This window comes from Lutra lutra, chromosome 13, assembly GCF_902655055.1.
Source record: "Lutra lutra chromosome 13, mLutLut1.2, whole genome shotgun sequence".
Classification (NCBI taxonomy): Eukaryota; Metazoa; Chordata; class Mammalia; order Carnivora; family Mustelidae; genus Lutra; species Lutra lutra.
In genome coordinates, this window is record NC_062290.1 from 74,722,613 (window position 1) to 74,741,024 (window position 18,412).

Sequence of the window (18,412 nt, forward strand, 5' to 3'; positions counted from 1 at the left end):
TCTCTCTGTCAAATAAATAAATAAAATCTTAAAAAAAAAAAAAAAAGAATTGAACCTGTCCTGCAGATTCCTCTGCATAAAAATGTAAAGGACACTTTGGAGCCAAAGATGATTTGGACTTTAGCAGCTGAGGAGGTAGTAATGCCATTTATTGAAATATTAATTTAGATATAAATTGTCAGGGTATGTATCTGTTAAGATTCATAGGGGTAGATGAAAACAAAGCATCGTGTAGTGAGGCAGTAATTTGATTTTTTTTCCTTTTTTTTTTTTTGTTTTTTGAGACAATAATTTGAGAAGACTGCCAGGACCATTGTAAATTCTAGTTTGTTTGTTTTTTTTTAAGATTTTGTTTATGTATGTATGTATGTGTGTATGTATGTATGAGAGAGAGAGTGAGCTGGTTGGGGGAGAAGCAGAGGGAGAGGGATAAGCAGACTGTACACTGAATGGGAGCCCCAACACAGTACTTGATCCCAGGACCTCAAGGTCATGAGCTGAACCAAAACCAATAGCTGGACACTTAACCAGCTGAGCCACCCAGGTGCCTCTCATAAACTGTAGTTTTAAAGTTCAAAAAGAGGATGATGAGCCCCAGCGAAGGAAACTGAGAAATGGCAGAGTGTATTGGAACCCAAGGAAAGAGAGGATTTTAGGTAAGGCAGAGAACAGCTGTTTGAGCTGCTGAGAAGCCAAGAGAAGAGAAATTAAGGAATTTGAAATTCTTTGAAATTCTTGATGTGGAGGTTATTGGTGATCTTGATTAGAGCAGTTCCAGTGGAGAGTGGAGTGACATGTATATTTTCACATTGTTTACTGAAATCTGGGATCAGCCTGCCTTTAGTTCATATACTGAGATGGGGCTGTATTTCAGCATCTCGGACAGACTTCACTCTAAGACACTGATACTCAAGTCTTAGAAAATTCTATCAGGAGAATAAGGGTATGTAAATTTAAAGGTAGCTAAAAATGTTAATTAACATCACCCACTTTGAGATAGAATTTTCAGTTTTTCCATTTATAATACTTCTTTGAGTGGGCTGTAAAAGGCATGAACCATCGTGTCGAATCATGCTCACTGATGGGAAAACCACTTTAAAATGTAATTTGATAATTACAAATGGAATAATTTGTGTGAATGGAATGCCATTAATTAATTTTAATCCTTTTCTAATAGTATGTAGTACAAACTTATGCTCAGTGTAAACTGTAGAAATTAAAAATATGAATAATTGGGGAGTCATTAAGAATTCTGAGGTATTGGGCGCCTGGGTGGCTCAGTGGGTTAAGCCGCTGCCTTCGGCTCAGGTCATGATCTCAGGGTCCTGGGATCGAGTCCTGCATCGGACTCTCTGCTCAGCGGGGAGCCTGCTTCCCTCTCTCTCTCTGCCTGCCTCTCTGTCTACTTGTGATCTCTGTCTGTCAAATAAATAAATAAAATCTTTTAAAAAAAAAGAATTCTGAGGTATTTATGGTTATTTTAGATACATTAATATATTTTTTAAAGATTTTATTTTATGTATTTGAGAGAGAGCATGAGTGGGGTGAGGGGGGCAGAGGGGGAGGGAGAAGCAGACTCCCTGCTGGTTAAGGAACCTTATGTGGGGCTCAATCCCAGGATCCCAGGATCATGACCTGAGCTGAAGGCAGACGCTTAACCGACTGAGCCACCCAGGTTCTCCCCTAGATGCATTAATATTTTTGAAAGCTTTTTTTACATAATATCAAATTATTGACTAAGATTGAAATCAATAAGGGAGGCAAACCATAAGAGACTCTTGATTATAGGAAATAAACTGAGAGTGGGTGGAGGGGAAGTGGGTGGGAGGATGGAGTAACTGGATGATGGGCGCTAAGGAGGGCACTTGAAGCAATGAGCACTGGGTGTTATATGCAGCTGATACATCACTAATTCTACCTCTGAAACTGATATAGTACACTATATGTTCATGAAATTGATTTTAAATTAAAAAAATATTGACTAAGTTTAAGGTGTTTGTTTTCCTTGACAGTAGGAATTTTGTTAAGACTTGTTTTTGTAAGGTGGGGGCAGGGGTAGATGGAGAGGGAGAGAAAGAATCCCAAGCAGTCTGGATGTGGATTCTGACATGGAGCTCCATCCCACAACCCTGAGATCATGACCTGAGCTGAAATCAAGTGTTGGTGGCTCAACCGATTGAGCCAGCCAGGCACTCCTAAAAATAATTTTTATTTATTTATTTATGATTTTATTTATTTTGAGAGTGAGAGAACATGAGCCAGAGGGAGGGGCAGTGGGAGAAGCAGATTCCCACTGAGCAGGGAGCCTAGTGTGAGGCTCCATTCCAGGACCCCGGGATCATGACCTGAGTTGAAGACAGATGCTCAACTGACTGACCCACTCAGGTTCCCCCCTAAAAATTATTTTTAATAATGAATTTGTTTTCATGGCAAATGCATAATTAGCTTGCATGATATAAATGTGTATTTCAAGTTAAAATTTCTACTGGATCAGTTTCTGAAAGAGATGGTGAACACCATTTGTTAGGAAGGTGTAAATGAACTTACGTTCTACTGTGGTGGAATGGATAGGGCAAGAAGTACTTTGGGGAGTTGGGTCTATTATGCTGACCTCTGTGTGGAATGCTAGAATGTTTCAGAATAGTTGCTAAGAGTGGGTATATCATGGAATTCCAGAAGTTTTCTGAGTTTCTTTGCTTGTACTTGAATTACTTGGAAATTTCTTCTCTCCTTCTGCCCTTTCCCACTTTCTTTGTGAATTCCTACTGATCCTTCAGCTCTTGGTTTATTTATTTATTTATTTATTTATTTTTTTTATTTATTTATCTGACAGAGAGAAATCACAAGTAGGCAGAGAGGCAGGCAGAGAGAGAGGAGGAAGCAGGCTCCCCGCTGAGCAGAGAGCCCGACGCAGGGCTCGATCCCAGGACCCTGAGATCATGACCTGAGCCGAAGGCAGCGGCTTAACCCACTGAGCCACCCAGGCGCCCCTCAGCTCTTGGTTTAAATACTACTTTCTCAGAGGAGCTTTCTCTGATTTCCCCAAATAGAATAAGTCTTTCTAGTTTTATGCTTTTTTAGCATAAACTAGTTAAAGTAGATTGTCTTTGCAGAATTTTTGTCAAAATTGCAACAAAATTATTTCTTGTATAGCTAATTGTCCCATCCCACCCTGAGTCCTTGAGTTCCATATAGGCAAAGATCATGACTTCCTTATTCATGACAGTATTCTAGTGCTTAGTAGCCTAATGTCATTCAATATTTGTGAATGAAAGGATGCCACTGAAAAGGCCATATGATTTCTATTAAAAGAAACTCTGGGACCAAAGTTTTCAGGTGGTTGCAGAGTAATAGATACTACAGTAGGTCTCAGGCCTGTTTGCATGATTCCCAAGGATGTCTGGGTAGCTAGGCCTTGTCTGTACTGCTGCTCTAAATTTAGTGTGCACTTTGATGAATCCATGTTAGTCTAAGGAATCTGAGAAAGTTAAATGGGGACCTTATTCTTTTTTTTTTTTTAAGATTTTATTTATTTTTTGATATACCGAGATCACAAGTAGTCAGAGAAGCAGGCAGAGAGAAAGGAGGAAGCAGGCTTCCCACCGAGCAGAGAGCCTGATGTGGGGCTCCATCCCAGGACCCTGAGATCATGACCTGAGCCTAAGGCAGAGACTTAACCCACTCAACCACCCAGGTGCCTCTGGGGACCTTATTCTTGACTGAGAATACCATAGCATGTTGGATGTTCTCTGGGTCTCGTTCTTCCACAGGTATACTGTGCCCAATTGTATGCTCTCTATAGTTACATTGTAGACCATCGAAAGGGGGAAAAGCCTCTAATTTCAGGTGAAATATTATCAAGTGATTGTTCTAAGCATTTTACAGTATGAATTAGTTTATTCCTTACAATGGCACTATGAGGTTGGGGTTATTTTTTTTCATAATTATACAGATTAGGAAACTAAGGTACAAAGAGGTAAAAGGTAACTTGCCCAAGGTCACATAGCAAATGGCAGAGTTAGGATTTAAATTCAGTCTGTCTGGCAGTGGAGTCTATGCACTTAACCTCTGCATTCTCCCATCTTACATAAAAGTGGTCCCTCATGCACATCCAGAATAGTTTGTGTGCAGGATTTCTTCTGTTCTATGCATATTAAGATGGGGCTTGAAGGAAGGCAGTTGAGCCCTTCTGGGAGACTCAGAAGCTTTTATCTATATCAGTCAGTGGAGAATGTTGCTGATACTCTGCTTTCTAACTGAGTGACCTGATTTCCTTCTATAGCCATCTTCCTATAAATCGTACTTCATCTCTCAGGCAACCTGAGCATTGACACTTGCCAAATGGTGTCTATGCAGTCACACTTTAAGTTCATACATTTAATTCTTTTTCATCTTAATTTCTTATATAAATGGCCAGAGAAATAGAAACATAGGGGAAAAAATGTCACTGCTGAGATAGAAGAAGTTAGCCATGAATTGGCAAGGTAAGACACCCTTTCATCCCCCCAAGGAACCCCCTACCAGATTTGAGTAAATTCCTGAATGAGCTCAAACTCCTTGAGCTCAGCATTCACAGGGCTATTGTTAGTGTTGTTTTGTATATTCAGTTTTTATTTTCTGTGTTATGGTTGTGCAGAAATGTTGATAGCTGTTTTGTATTTATAGTGCATAATTCCACGGCGCCTGGGTGGCTCAGTGGGTTAAACCTCTGCCTTCGGCTCAGGTCATGATCTAAGGGTCCTGGGATCCAGCCCCATGTTGGGCTCTCTGCTTGGTAGGAAGCCTCCTTCCCCCTCTCCCTATTCCTGCCTCTCTGCCTATTTGTGATCTCTCTCTCTCTCTCTCTCTGTGTGTGTCAAATAAATAAATAAAATCATTTTAAAAAATACAGTGCATCATTCCTTTTATCAGTCTCTTTATACTGATCTATATATCCAACTGTCTATTCAATGATACCTTCTTTGGGGTATCCTAAAAGCACCTTACAGTAACATGACAAAAATCAAACCTTTTCTCAGTGGTCAAGTCAGAATCTATAACTTCTTTCTTCCTCCCACCTTCTTTATCCAATCTTTCATCTTTACCTCTTGAGTTTCAAATCTGTCACCTTTCCATCCCTCTGCTACTATTAAAGGTAGATTACCATTATATCTTACCTGAATTGCTACAGTGTGTCTCCTAACTGGATTTCTGCCTCTAGTCTTGCTTTCTTCAACTATAATTAGAATGATGATTCTAAGGTCACTTTCTTGCTTACAGCCATGTAATACTTTTAAATTATCTCTATAGTAAAGTCAGGGGCACCTGGATGGCTCAGTTGGTTAAGCATCTGCCCTTGGCTCAGGTCATGGGATTGAGCCCTGATCAGGAATGGAAAAGAAAGGAAGATGGCAGATCTGTTAGAAAATAACAGGCAAATTGGTGTGAATTTAAAAAAGAAAGAAAGAGAGAGAGAGAGAGAGAGAGAGAGAGAAAGAAAGAAAGAGAAAAAATTGGTGTGAATTGCTTTTGAGGGATGAGGGCAAATAGAGACTAGGCCAATTCCCAGGTTTCTATCTCAGGAGCCATAATAGATTTGTTCTCAAGATAAACATCATAAAAGAAGAGCAAATATATACATTAGAAGTGATGAGTTACTCAATTTTCTTTAATAAGGCAGTGAACTGGGGCGCCTGGGTGGCTCAGTGGGTTAAAGCCTCTGCCTTCCGCTCAGGTCATGATCCCAGGGTCCTGGGATAGAGCCCCGCATTGGGCTCTCTGCTCGGCAAGGAGCCTGCTTCCTCCTCTCTCTCTCTGCCTCTCTGCCTCTTGTGATCTCTGTCAAATAAATGAATAAAATCTTAAAAAAAAAATAAGGCAGTGAACTCAGGGATCACTGATTTTGAGGTATAACATGAATACTCATACATATAAAAACCTCCCAACCTATGGACCAGCATAAGTACACCTTTCTATGAACAGTATGTCCTGTCTGACTTTGGAGAATCACTTAAGATAATTATAAAATAATTTTTTTAGGGGCATCTGGGTGGCTCAGTCGGGTAAGCATCTGCTTCTTTATCTCAGCTCAGGTCTTGATCTCAGGATCGTGATTTCAAAGCCCTGTATTGGTCTTCACCCTGGGCATGGAGACTACTTTAAAAAAAAAAAAAAAAAAAAAAAAAGGAAAGAATTTTTTTTTCTCTTCCCAAGTGGAAACCATTTCCGTTGACTGTCAAAGTCATTCTAGTTATTCTAGGCTTTCTGAGAAAGAGTATAAAATACGTGACTTCAGAGATTTTCAAGTGGTGTACCTTATTCCTTGAGTCAAACATAAAATGTCACCTGTCACCCATTCTATCAATAAATATGTATTAGACATTGTGAAGCATTGACCTGACCCCTAGAAAGAGAAGGGTGACAAAGACACATTCTATATCATCACAGAGCTTATCTTCTAAGAAAAAAGAGAAAAAATAATTTCAATAAAACATGGCAAGTGCTACAACAGAGATAGAATAAGGTGTTACAGGAACATAAGGCAGGGGTATCTAACTTAGACCAGCATGAGTCCGGGATGGTTACTTAAAAAACCTAATGATGTGCAAGTTGAGAACAAAAGGATGCATAAAAGTCAGGGGAGAAGCAGGAAAAGTAGACCTGTATGAAGGCCCAGAAGATACTGAGGAAATGGAAGTTGTTTGGTATCACTGAATGGAAGAACAGGGGTATGTCTGAAAACGTAGGCAAGGGCCTGATTATAATGGTCTTATAGGATATGTAAAAGACTTTTGACTTTATTATGGAGATAATTTTTTTATTTTTTAAAAGATTTTATTTATTCATTTGACAGAGATCACAAGAAGGCAGAGAGGCAGGCAGAGAGAGGGGGGGAAGCAGGCTACCCGCTGAGCAGAGCGCCCGATGCGGGGCTCCATCCTGAGCCGAAGGCAGAGGCTTTAATCCACTGAGCCACCCAGGTGCCCCTAGAGATAATTTTTTAAATATTTTGTTTATTTATTTGAGAGGAGACTGTGATGAGCAGTGAGGGAGGGGCGGAGGGAGAAGCCAACTCTCTGTGGAGCAGACAACCTGAGACAGGGCTTAATCCCAGGACCCATTCCAATCTCTGACTTTGATTTCACAGGGCTTTCTCCCTGTCTTCAGGGAGATGTCTCCTCACAAGGACACCAGTCATAGGGATTAGGGGTACATTCTATGTACTTCATATGTACCTATGTACCTCTATGACTTCATAGGAACTTAACTACAATTACATCTGCAATTACAAGTTACCTAATAGGTAACATTCTGAGGTACTTGGATTTAGGACTAAAGTGTATCTTTTGGGGGAGGGGGAGGAAACAGTTCAGTCTATAACCCAGTATTTAGCATATACCAGGTACTTCATAGATATTTACTGAATTGGAATATAAATGAAATATATATTATATATTCATGGCATAGAATTAAAAGCTTTTTTATTATGATTTTTAAATTTGCTAGGTACAAAGTATCTTTTAGATTTGTCTGTTTCCAAAAATTATATCATGGACTACATAGTACTTGTAACATTTGAAATTTAAGAAATATATTATCTTAAAGGAAAAGCACATACTATATAGTCTGAATTCTTTCTTTGTAAGCTCACTTTCAATGCTTGTACTAATTTATATAACTTACAGATACATTTTTTTAAACAATAGATGGATTTTGACAGCTCTTTCTGCCCTTGGGTCCTGTCCCCATAATTTAATAAAACCACCCTTTAAATTTTTTTTTTAAATTTTTTTATTTTTTATTTCTTTTTTTTTTCTTCTAAAGATTTTATTTATTTATTTGACAGAGAGAGAGATCACAAGTAGGCAGAGAGGCAGGCAGAGAGAGAGAGGGGAGGAAGCAGGCTCCCTGCTGAGCAGAGAGCCCAATGCTGGGCTCGATCCCAGAATCCCGAGACCATGACCCGAGCCAAAAGCAGAGGCTTTAACCCACTGAGCCACCCAGGTGCCCCTTTATTTTTATTTCTTTTCAGTGTTCCAGAATTCATTGTTTATGCACCACACCCAGTACTCCATGCAGTATGTGCCCTCCATAATACCCCCACCAGGCTAACCCAAACCCCCACTCTTCTCCCCTCCAAAACCCTCAGTTTGTTTCTCAGAGTCCACAGTCTCTCATGGTTCATCTCCCCCTCCAATTTCCCCCAACTCACTTCTCCTCTCCATCTCCCCATGTCCTCCGTGTTATTTCTTATGCTCCACAAATAAGTGAAACCATATGATAATTGACTCTCTCTGCTTGACTTATTTCACTTAGCATAATCTCTTCCAGTCAGTCCCATCCATGTTGCTACAAAAGTTGGGTATTCATCCTTTCTGATGGAGGCATAATACTCCATTGTATATATGAACCTTATCTTCTTTGTCCACTCGTCCGTTGAAGGGCATCTTGGTTCTTTTCACAGTTTGGTGACTGTGGCCATTGCTGCTATGAACATTGGGGTACAGATGGCCCTTCTTTTTACTACATCTGTATCTTTGGGGTAAATACCTAATAGTGCATTTGCAGGATCATGGGGAAGCTCTATTTTTAATTTCTTAAGGAATCTCTACACTGTTTTCCAAAGTTAAAACCATCCTTTTTGCACACACCCCTTCCCCCCAAAAAAGATGGGTATTATATTCTGGAAAGCACATTTTAGGCCTCAGTAGGAATAAATATGCTTTCCCTGACCTTTAACTGTATTTTTTTAAAAGATTTTGTTTATGGGGCGCCTGGGTGGCTCCGTGGGTTAAAGCCTCTGCCTTTGGCTCAGGTCATGATCCCAGGGTCCTGGGATCGAGCCCCACATCGGGCTCTCTGCTTACCAGGGAGCTTGCTTCCTCCTCTCTCTCTCTCTGCCTGCCTCTCTGCCTGCTTGTGATCTCTCTCTCTCTCTCTGTCAAATAAATAAAATCTTTTAAAAAATAATAAAAAATGAAAGATTTTATTTATTTATTTGACACATAGAGAGATCACAAGTAGCTAGAGAGGCAGGCAGAGAGAGAGGAAGGGAAGCAGGCTCCCTGCTGAGCAGAGAGCCGGAAGCGGGGCTCGATCCTTGGACCCTGGGATCATGACCCGAGAGGATGTCAGACACCCAACCGACTGAGTCACCCAGGAGCCCCTTTAACTGTATTTTTAAAGTAGCATCTTCTTTCTGTACTTTATTGTGCATTTATGTTGGAACTTTTTTCTTTAGACATTTTTTAGTAGAATTTTCCAGTTCTTTGAATATTTTTCTGTATTTAGCATATATAGTAAATTGCATCCTTAAATGAAAATATAGGGGAAGTAGGCTTATATGAAACACTTTTTAGATGCTTAGAGTTGTAGTTAATAGAAAAAATAAAATAGGAAGTGTATGTCATTCTCAGTAAATAAGAAAAACACAGTAATCTTATTTCTAGTTTTTCAAAGGAGCCATACTTCCCATGGTTTGTTTTATTTTCTTTTGTTTCTAGCTTTGTTAGTCACTGATTTGTTAGTTGAGACATTGTCAGTGCTTCTTAGACCATCCCCAGATTTCCTTAGATAATGTTGAAAGTTACATAGGGGATCTGCTGAAAGAAGGTAGCATTGTTGAGTGTGTTTACGTTTGATGGATAGCTTCACCATTCCTGGATTATTTATATTCCATTAGCAATTGATGGAGTCCAGTTTATCAAATTTTTTATGGTTTGTGCATTTTGCATCCTAAGACACCTTTGCCTGCCCCAAGGTGACAAAGATACTATCCTATGATTTCTTCTGGAATTTTTCTAGTTTTAGGTTTTAGATTTGTTTTGTTTGTTTGTTTGTTTTTAAGTAGGCTCCACATCCAGGGTGGAGCCCAATGTGGGGCTTGAACTCACAACTGTGAGATCAAGACCTGAGCTGAGATGAAGATTTGGGCACTCAGCTGACTGAGCCATCGAGGCACTGCTTTTTAGATTTAGGTCTGTGATCCATTTTGAGTTAATTTTTATGTGTAGTTTCACTGAAGATTGTTTTTTAGTGGCTGTCCAATTGATTTAGCATTGTTAGTTGAAAAAAATTTCCTTTCCTGTTGCATTGCCTTTGGCTTTTGAAGAAAATCAGTTGACCAAATACGTGTGGGTCCGTTTCTGCACACTCATTCTATTCCATTGATATATGTATCTTTTCTTTTGACAGTACTCCATGATCTTGATTACTGTTTGGTTGAAATTACTCTAAGCTTTGAAATCAGGTGTAATGAGTCTCCAACTTTATCCTTATTTAAAGATTTTGCTTTGATTATTCCAGATCTTTTGCATTTCCATATAAATCTTAAATCAGTTTATCTATTTCTTCTAAAAAAGCCAACTAGAATTTTGTTTGGAATTGTACTGAATGTATAGATCAGTTTGGAATAGTAGCAACCTAACTATATTGAATCTTCCGATCTACAACTATAGTATTTATCTCTTTATTGACGTCACATTTAATTTCTCTCAGGCATGTTTTGTAGTTTTTAGTATAGAAGTCTTGGATACGTTTGTTAGACTTATTCTTACGTGTTTAATATTTTTGATACTACTCTAAATAGAATTTTTAAACATTTAATTTTCTAATGTTTCATTGCTAGTGCATAGAAAATAATTGATTTTTTAAGAATGTTAATCTTATACCTGATTACTAATAAATTTATTTATGAGTTCTAGCAGTTTCATGAATCCTCTGGAATTTTCAACATAAACAGCAGTATCATCTACATGTAAAAACAGTTTTACTTCTTCTGGTTAAGTTTTCTTTTATTTCTTTTTATGGCATTATTTCAGTGTTACAGTGTTGAATAAAGGTGATGCAAGAGCATTCTTATCTTACTCCTGGTCTTGAGAAAAAGCAATTCAGTCTTTTATATTAAGTTTAATATTAGCTGTAGATTTTTTTTTTAAACAGAAGGGTTTTGATAATCTTTTTTTTTTTTTAAAGATTTTATTTATTTATTTGACAGAGAGATCATAAGCAGGCAGAGAGGCAGGCAGAGAGAGAGAGGAGGAAGCAGACTCCCTGCTGAGCAGAGAGCCCGACGCGGGGCTCGATCCCAGGACCCTGAGATCACGACCCGAGCCGAAGGCAGCGGCTTAACCCACTGAGCCACCCAGGCGCCCCAGCTGTAGATTTTTTTTTTTTTAAGATTTTTTATTTATTTATTTGACAGAGAGAGATCACAAGTAGATGGAGAGGCAGGCAGAGAGAGAGAGAGAGGGAAGCAGGATCTCTGCCGAGCAGAGAACCCGATGCGGGACTCGATCCCAGGACCCTGAGATCATGACCTTAGCCGAAGGCAGCGGCTTACCCCACTGAGCCACCCAGGCGCCCCAGCCCAGCTGTAGATTTTTTATAGATATCCTTTATCAGCTTAAGGAAGTTCTATTATTAGCTTACTAAGAGCTTTTAATTGTTAATGAATATTTAATTTTGTCACATGCTTTGTCTGCATCTATTAAGATGATCATGTCATGGTTTTTCTCCTGTGGACTGTTAATATGTTGAATTATATTGGTAGATTTTTGAATGTTCAGCCAACTTTACATTCCTAGGGTAACTCTTACTTGGTCATGATGTATTACCCATTTTATATATTGTTGGACTCATTTTGCTAATGTTTTGTAAAGGATTTTTACATAAAACAAGGAATGTTGATCTGTAATTTTCTTTATGGTAATATTTTTGTCAGATTTTGGTAGTAGGGTTATGCTGGTCTCCTTAGACAAGTTGGATAATGTTCCCTTCTCTTCCTATTTTTTGAAAATATTTGTGTAATTTTGGTATTATTTCTTCCTTGAAAGTGTGATAGAGTTTACCAGTGAAATATTTCTTTTTCTTTATTTATTTTTTAAAGAACTTTTTTATTTATTTGAAAGAGAGAGAGAAGAGCAAGCATGAGCTGGTGGCAGTTGGGGGTGGGGGCTGGGCAGAGGGAGAGGGAGAAGCAGACTCTCAGCAGAGCAGGGAGCCTGACACCCAGCTGGGTCCCAGGACCCTGAGATCATGACCATGACTTGAGCTGAAGGCAGACATTTGACTGAGCCACCAGGTGCCCTGCAGTGAAATCTTTCTTTCTTTTTTTTTTTTTAAACATTCAACTTCTTTTATAGATATATGGCTACTAAGATTTTTTTTTTCCCTTGTGTCAGTTTTGTCATCCATAAGCAATTGATACTTAGTAGTATTAAAACATCTGCAACACAAATCCTTTGAAAGGTTCAGAACTATATAAAAAGGAACTATAAGGGCTGTGTGTCAGATTGTTGTAACTGAAGTGAGATAAAAACTAACTAGACATTCACTGGTATTTGTCTAGTAACTCATTTTGTCAGGTTTTGGGAAAGTGACAATCTTTTCATATTCTTTTTTTTTTTTTCCTAAAAAATTTTTCTCAGTCTTTTGAAAGAAGAACATTTTTTTTTTTTAAAGATTTTTATTTTTATTTATTTGACAAGAGAGATCACAAGTAGATGGAGAGGCAGGCAGAGAGAGAGAGAGAGAGGGAAGCAGGCTCCCCGCTGAGCAGAGAGCCCGATGCGGGCCTCGATCCCAGGACCCTGAGATCATGACCTGAGCCGAAGGCAGCGGCTTAACCCACTGAGCCACCCAGGCACCCTGAAAGAAGAACATTTTCATGGATCTTCCTTATACCCAGTGCTACCTTAAGTCATTTTTGGTCATAATATTATTTAAGTAGGTATAAACATAAAATTTATGATTATAGTTCTGAAATAGCTGTAAACCAAAACAGTCCCACCAATTCAAACAAAATTAAACTGTAAAACCAACATAAACTCAAATTAACATGAATGTGATGGGGAACCAGATTTGAGACAATATCTTTTCTACTGTCACAGTGCTAGAGTATGTTATGTTAAAAGCATAGGCTCTGGAGTATGACCAAAGTTCAAATTTTGGCTCCACCACTGCTTTGTTCGAATGACTTTGTTACTCATTTATAAAATGAGGATAATAATTTATTTAACTTATTAGGATTATTGCTATAATTAGGATTATTGGTATGTCAAGTCCTAGAAGAGTGCTTGGCAATTAATAATTATTCAATAAATATTAGCTGTAATAATAACTAGTTTTATATTATTCTACTGAAACCTTAATGATTAGTAAGGGTTTTTTGTTTATTTTTTTAAAAGTTTATTTATTTGAGAGAGAGCTCAAGTGGGGGGGGCAGCAGAGGGAGAGGGAGAGCTGAGCAGGGAGCCTGACATGGGCTCGATCCCAGGACCCTGGGATCATGACCTGAGCTGAAGGCAGATGCTTAACTGACTGAGCCATCCAGGCGCCCCTAGTGTTGGGTTTAGTAGTAGAAAGTCTGACTCTATATTTAATGGCTTTCTGATTTTGACTTTAGTAATGTAAATACTAATATATAGAATGTCTCCTTGCCTAAGTTAACATACAGTGTGGTAATAATAATTTCATAGCTTTGTTTGCTAATTTAGGATAAGCAAATTTCATACTTAACCTAAACTCTGCTAGTCAGGACTCTGAGTTTTGTTTTGTTTTTAAGATTTATTTATTTATTAGAGTGAGTGAGCAGGGAGAAGAGGGTAGAGGGAGAGGAAGAGACAGAATCCCAAGCAGACTCCCCACTAATGTGGGCCTGCATGCAGAGCTTGATCTTATGACCCTGAGATCACCACCTGAGCCAGAACAAGAGTTGGACATTCAACTGACTGAGCTACCCAGGCGCCCCTCTTTGAATTTGTTTTTAATCAAGTGTCACATGATAACTCTGTAAAGCTGAGTGTCTAATCTAATCATTGCCCATATCAGATATGAGAAATACTATCTGAAGTTATTTTTATTTCTTGAAAATGTAGAAAAGGCATTATTTTTCAGTGTAGACCTCATCATCAGACTGTTGAAGCAAATCAGTAGGTTCTAGAACTTATTTTTAGCAGTTCAGAATTACCTTAATTGTCTTCTTACTGATACAGTTTTGTATTAAATATAGAATGTATTGCAATATATTGATAGCTATTCCTTGTCGGCTTGGACTCAATCCATTTAATTACCCTAAATATCAGCAGATTATGCTCTCATAACTACATTGGTTAACATTGGTTTCCTGGCTGAAATATATTAATAATGATACTGGAAAAATATTTTCATTTTATGATACTCAAGAAAAGTTTAAGAGCCTCTTCATGAGATTGCTAGTAAATTTCAGAATGTAATAAAAGTTACTTATGATTACTATCTATTGATTCTTAAAGGTTGCTGATTATTATAGAATTAAGTGGATAAGCTTTTAACAAAATTTAAAATTGTATCTATTTTGTCTTATAATTTTTTTTCTGGCTTGTGGTACCTTCAGCAAAGGTATTATTTTACTACTGTATCGTAGCTTTTACCTGAACAGTAAGTTCTTTGGAGTTCCACATGCTTATATAATTTTGTGTTTTGATTCTGCCACATTTTTACATATTTGAACTGTTAAATCTTCATTCAGATATTGTGTCATAATGTATATTATTTTCTTTCTATGAACATATATATTTATTTCAGCTCCTTTTATTTTCTCATTACTCTGTGACACTTAAAGTGGTGTATTGTTTCAGTATCACATATGCCATTTTCATGATGTCAAATCATGATGGCTTTCATTTGCAAATTATTAATGCAAAAGACAAGTTTTATATTTGCTAAAAAAGAAACCGCATTAACGGGCTTCCCAACAAATTGAAAGTTGAATCATGTCACTAGGTGGTTACGGACCATAATGTGAGAACAGACACGCAGGCGGTAGTCGGACCTAAGGCGGTTATTTAGATGATTCATCATATGCTTATATTAATCATATTTCTACTAGAATCAAAATGGAAACAGTTATATACATTTTGAAATAGAATTATAGACCTCCCAATAGTTTATTTGTGGAGTCCAGTCTGAGAAACAGTTGTACTTGGGGGATGGTGCAGAGAAATTGAAGGATTCCTCTGAGATTCTAAAAACCAGGGATGGGGGTGCCTGGGTGGCTCAGTGGGTTAAAGCCTCTGCCTTCAGCTCAGGTCGTGATCTCAGGGTCCTGGGATTGAGCCCCGCATTGGGCTCTGCTCAGCAGGGAGCCTGCTTCCCACCCCCCTCTCTGACTGCCTCTCTGCCTACTTGTGATATGTCTGTCAAATAAATAAATAAAATCTTTAAAAAATAAATAAATAAAAACCAGGGATGGGGGCACCTGGGTGGTTCACTTGTTAAGCATCTGCCTTTGGCTCAGGTCATGATCCCAGGGTCTTAGGATTGAATCCCACATTGGGCTGCTTGCTCAGCGGGAAGCCTGCTTCTCCCTCTCTTGCTGTGTCTTTCTCTGTCAAATAAATAAATAAAATCTTTAAAAAATAAAAATTAAAAAACTAGAGATGAATATTATTTTTTGTATATCAGTAATTGAGTTCAGTGGCTTAAGCAAGATCAGGGCCTTATATTTCCTTATGTAACAAAGAATCCTAGATAGTTCAGAGTTGATGTAGTGGCTATACAATGTCAGCAGGGACCCAAGCTCCTTCTGGGTGTTCTCTCCCATCCGTAAGTTCTTACTTCATGTTCCCACTGTGGCCTCAGGAGCTCCAGCCATCATGTCCTTATTCCAGGCAGAAAGAAAGGGAAGGACAAAGGGAAAAAGGCAAAAAGGCCAAAATCAGACATGTCGCTCAGTGACTTTTATTTATATGTTATTGGCCAGAACTGTGTCATATGACAATTCCTATTTGAAAGAAAGCTGGGAAATATGTTTTAGGTGACCATATTGCTGCCCCAGTAAACTGGGACTCTCTGTAAGGAAAAAGAATGGATACTGGGTAGGCAGATGATCTCTGCCATACCAATTAAATAGGTATATTAAGAAAGCTTAAAAAACATGGGCGCCTGGGTGGCTCAGTGGGTTAAGCTGCTGCCTTGGGCTCAGGTCATGATCTCCGAGCCCTGGGATCGAGCCCCGCATCGGGCTCTCTGCTCAGCAGGGAGCCTGCTTCCTCCTCTCTCTCTGCCTGCCTCTCTGCCTGCTTGTGATCTCTCCCTGTCAAATAAATAAATAAAATCTTAAAAAAAAAAAAAAAAGCTTAAAAAACAAACAGCAAAAACCTCAGTTTTTTTTTTTAACCAAGCTTTTTATTTTAATTCCGGTATAGTTAGCATACACTACATTTGGTTCAGAGGTACAGTGTAATGATTCAGCAGTTCTGTACATTACTCAGTGCTCATTGGGATAAGTGTACTAGTCTTTCTCTTTTATCTGCATTTTTACTTTAAAGTTACATAAAAGGAATATAAAATAAGCCCCTAACTTCCTGAAGTATGAAGGGAACATAAAGATCATATAGTCCTGACATTTTAGCTTAGAGGTAATTAGCGACTTGTCTTAGGCCACAGACATCAGTTCCAGGCTGGAACTGAAGTTCCTAACTCTGACACCAGTCACTGGTCTTCCCATTTACTGGGCTGCTTCATAAAATCTGGTAGCTCACTTACTACTCTCCTGTGTACAAGACAGCTGTGGTTTGGGACTACTGGGGAGAAGAATCCTCTGTTCGCTTCAGTAATTACAATAAAACTGATAGGAGGAAATTTCATGTTTTTATATGAGGGTGTTATGTTTATTTTGTAAGTGTTGATGGCCCTGCCAGTATTTATATGTTTATTAATTTGTTCTTTTTTTTTATTGTTTTTTTAAAGATTTTATTTATTTATTTGACAGAGATCACAAGTAGGCAAAGAGGCAGGCTCCCCGCTGAGCAAAGAGCCCGATGTGCGATGTGCGGGGCTCAAATTCCAGGACCTTGGGATCATGACCTGAGCCGAAGGCAGAGGCTTTAACCCACTGAGCCACCCAGGGACCCCTATTAATTCATTCTTCATTTATTCATCATTAACAATGGCTTATAAGGTCATAAGAGCAGGGCCATATCATGTTAATATCTCTGTCCCCAACTAGGTCCTAATTGAAGAATGAAAAATTATAGCCCCTTATACTAAAAGTTTAAAAATAAATAAAAAGTTTAAAAAATTATGGTTCCTGTCCTCAAGGAATTCTCAGTCAAGTTTGAGAGACAGACACAAATGGCAATGATAATAGTACAGAGATAAGAGATGATAGAAATACAAGTGAAGAGTGAACAAGTAAATAAATATCTGAGACTGAAAGGAGGTCTATAAAGACTTCAACAGGAGGTGTTCCCAAGTTCAGTTTTGAAAGGTTTTCCAGATGAAGAAAGAAGAGGGCTGCATATCACACCAAAGAACAAGTTTTTTGTTTATTTGTTTGTTTTTAAGGATTTTGCTTATTTATTTGACAGACAGAGCCAGAGAACATAAGCAGAGGGAATGGCATAAGGACAGGGAGAAGCAGGCTATACACTGAGCAGGGAGCCCAATGCAGGGCTTGATCCCAGGACCCTGGGATCATGACCTGAGCCAAAGGCAGATGCTTAACCATCTGAGCCACCCAGACCCTTCCCCCCCGCCCCAGAGAATGAGTTTTTAGAGGCCCGGTGGGCATGAGAAACTGTTTAGAGAAGAGGAGACTGCTAGAAATATGGGAAAAACCCATAGTAGTAGGAAATGAGGCTTGAGGGGTTGACTGTAGCCATGACCATATCACAGAGACCTCATAACATGTGAAAGGTTTTGAATTTACCTATTGATGGGGTGCCATGGAGGTCCAGATGTGTCCTTTTGTTTGGCCACCTGACATTACAGTTAGACCTTGGCACCTTAGTGTGGAGCCCACCTACAGTGAGGCACCACTTTTCACTCACAGCTACAGATGAACAGGACAGACTAAACCATACATCAAGATCCTTGTTCCTCCCCTGCTCAGTTTTCCCCAGGATCTCCCCTTTATCAAAAACACACTTGACCATTTTGATCACATACAGACTCCTCATGTCCCAGTTTACTTTTCTTGCCCATCATGTTTTCCTCACTGTTACCCAGCCAAGGACCCATAACAAGTGATTCTTTTTGACCTCTGACCAATAAAGAATGGCTTACTCCTGTTTGGTAGATGGTTATCCTTACGTGCCCAGGAGGCTTAAATGGCGGAATAAACCAGACACATCTTTCTTCTTCCAAATGGTGAAATGAAGGGCAGTATTTCAGGAATTTCAGACAGCCGGGAGACAGATAGCCAGCTCCTAAGATTTGGTTACAGTCCTGGCACCTGGCCTGGCCCACTCATCCTTGCTTCTGGTCTGCAAACTGCCTTTGCCCCTGACCCCAGGAGGCACCCCCTAGTGGCTCTCCTCCCAGTCCAGTCTCCCTTCCCTGCTAAAGACTTTCCTTCTGTAGCTCTTAATTCTCTCCTTGGACTCTGAGTTACGTTATTTGTTTTCCACTGCCCAGAAGAGGATTGACTTCCTTTCTGTGACTCATCCTA

General features: G+C 39.0%; 1 protein-coding gene across 5 annotated transcripts in view; it reads left to right on the plus strand.

The window, feature by feature from the left end:
- KIAA1958 (KIAA1958 ortholog) overlaps positions 1-18,412 on the plus strand; it is a 169,090-nt gene that overhangs the window by 71,148 nt on the left and 79,530 nt on the right. The window contains exon 1 of one of the 5 annotated variants that reach the window (XM_047699535.1): positions 7,263-7,282. The exons of the other annotated variants lie outside the window; for them this stretch is intronic. The gene's annotated coding sequence lies outside the window, so the exon portion shown is untranslated. Of the gene's footprint in view, positions 1-7,262; positions 7,283-18,412 lie in introns of those variants that run through there. 5 annotated transcript variants of the gene reach the window in all.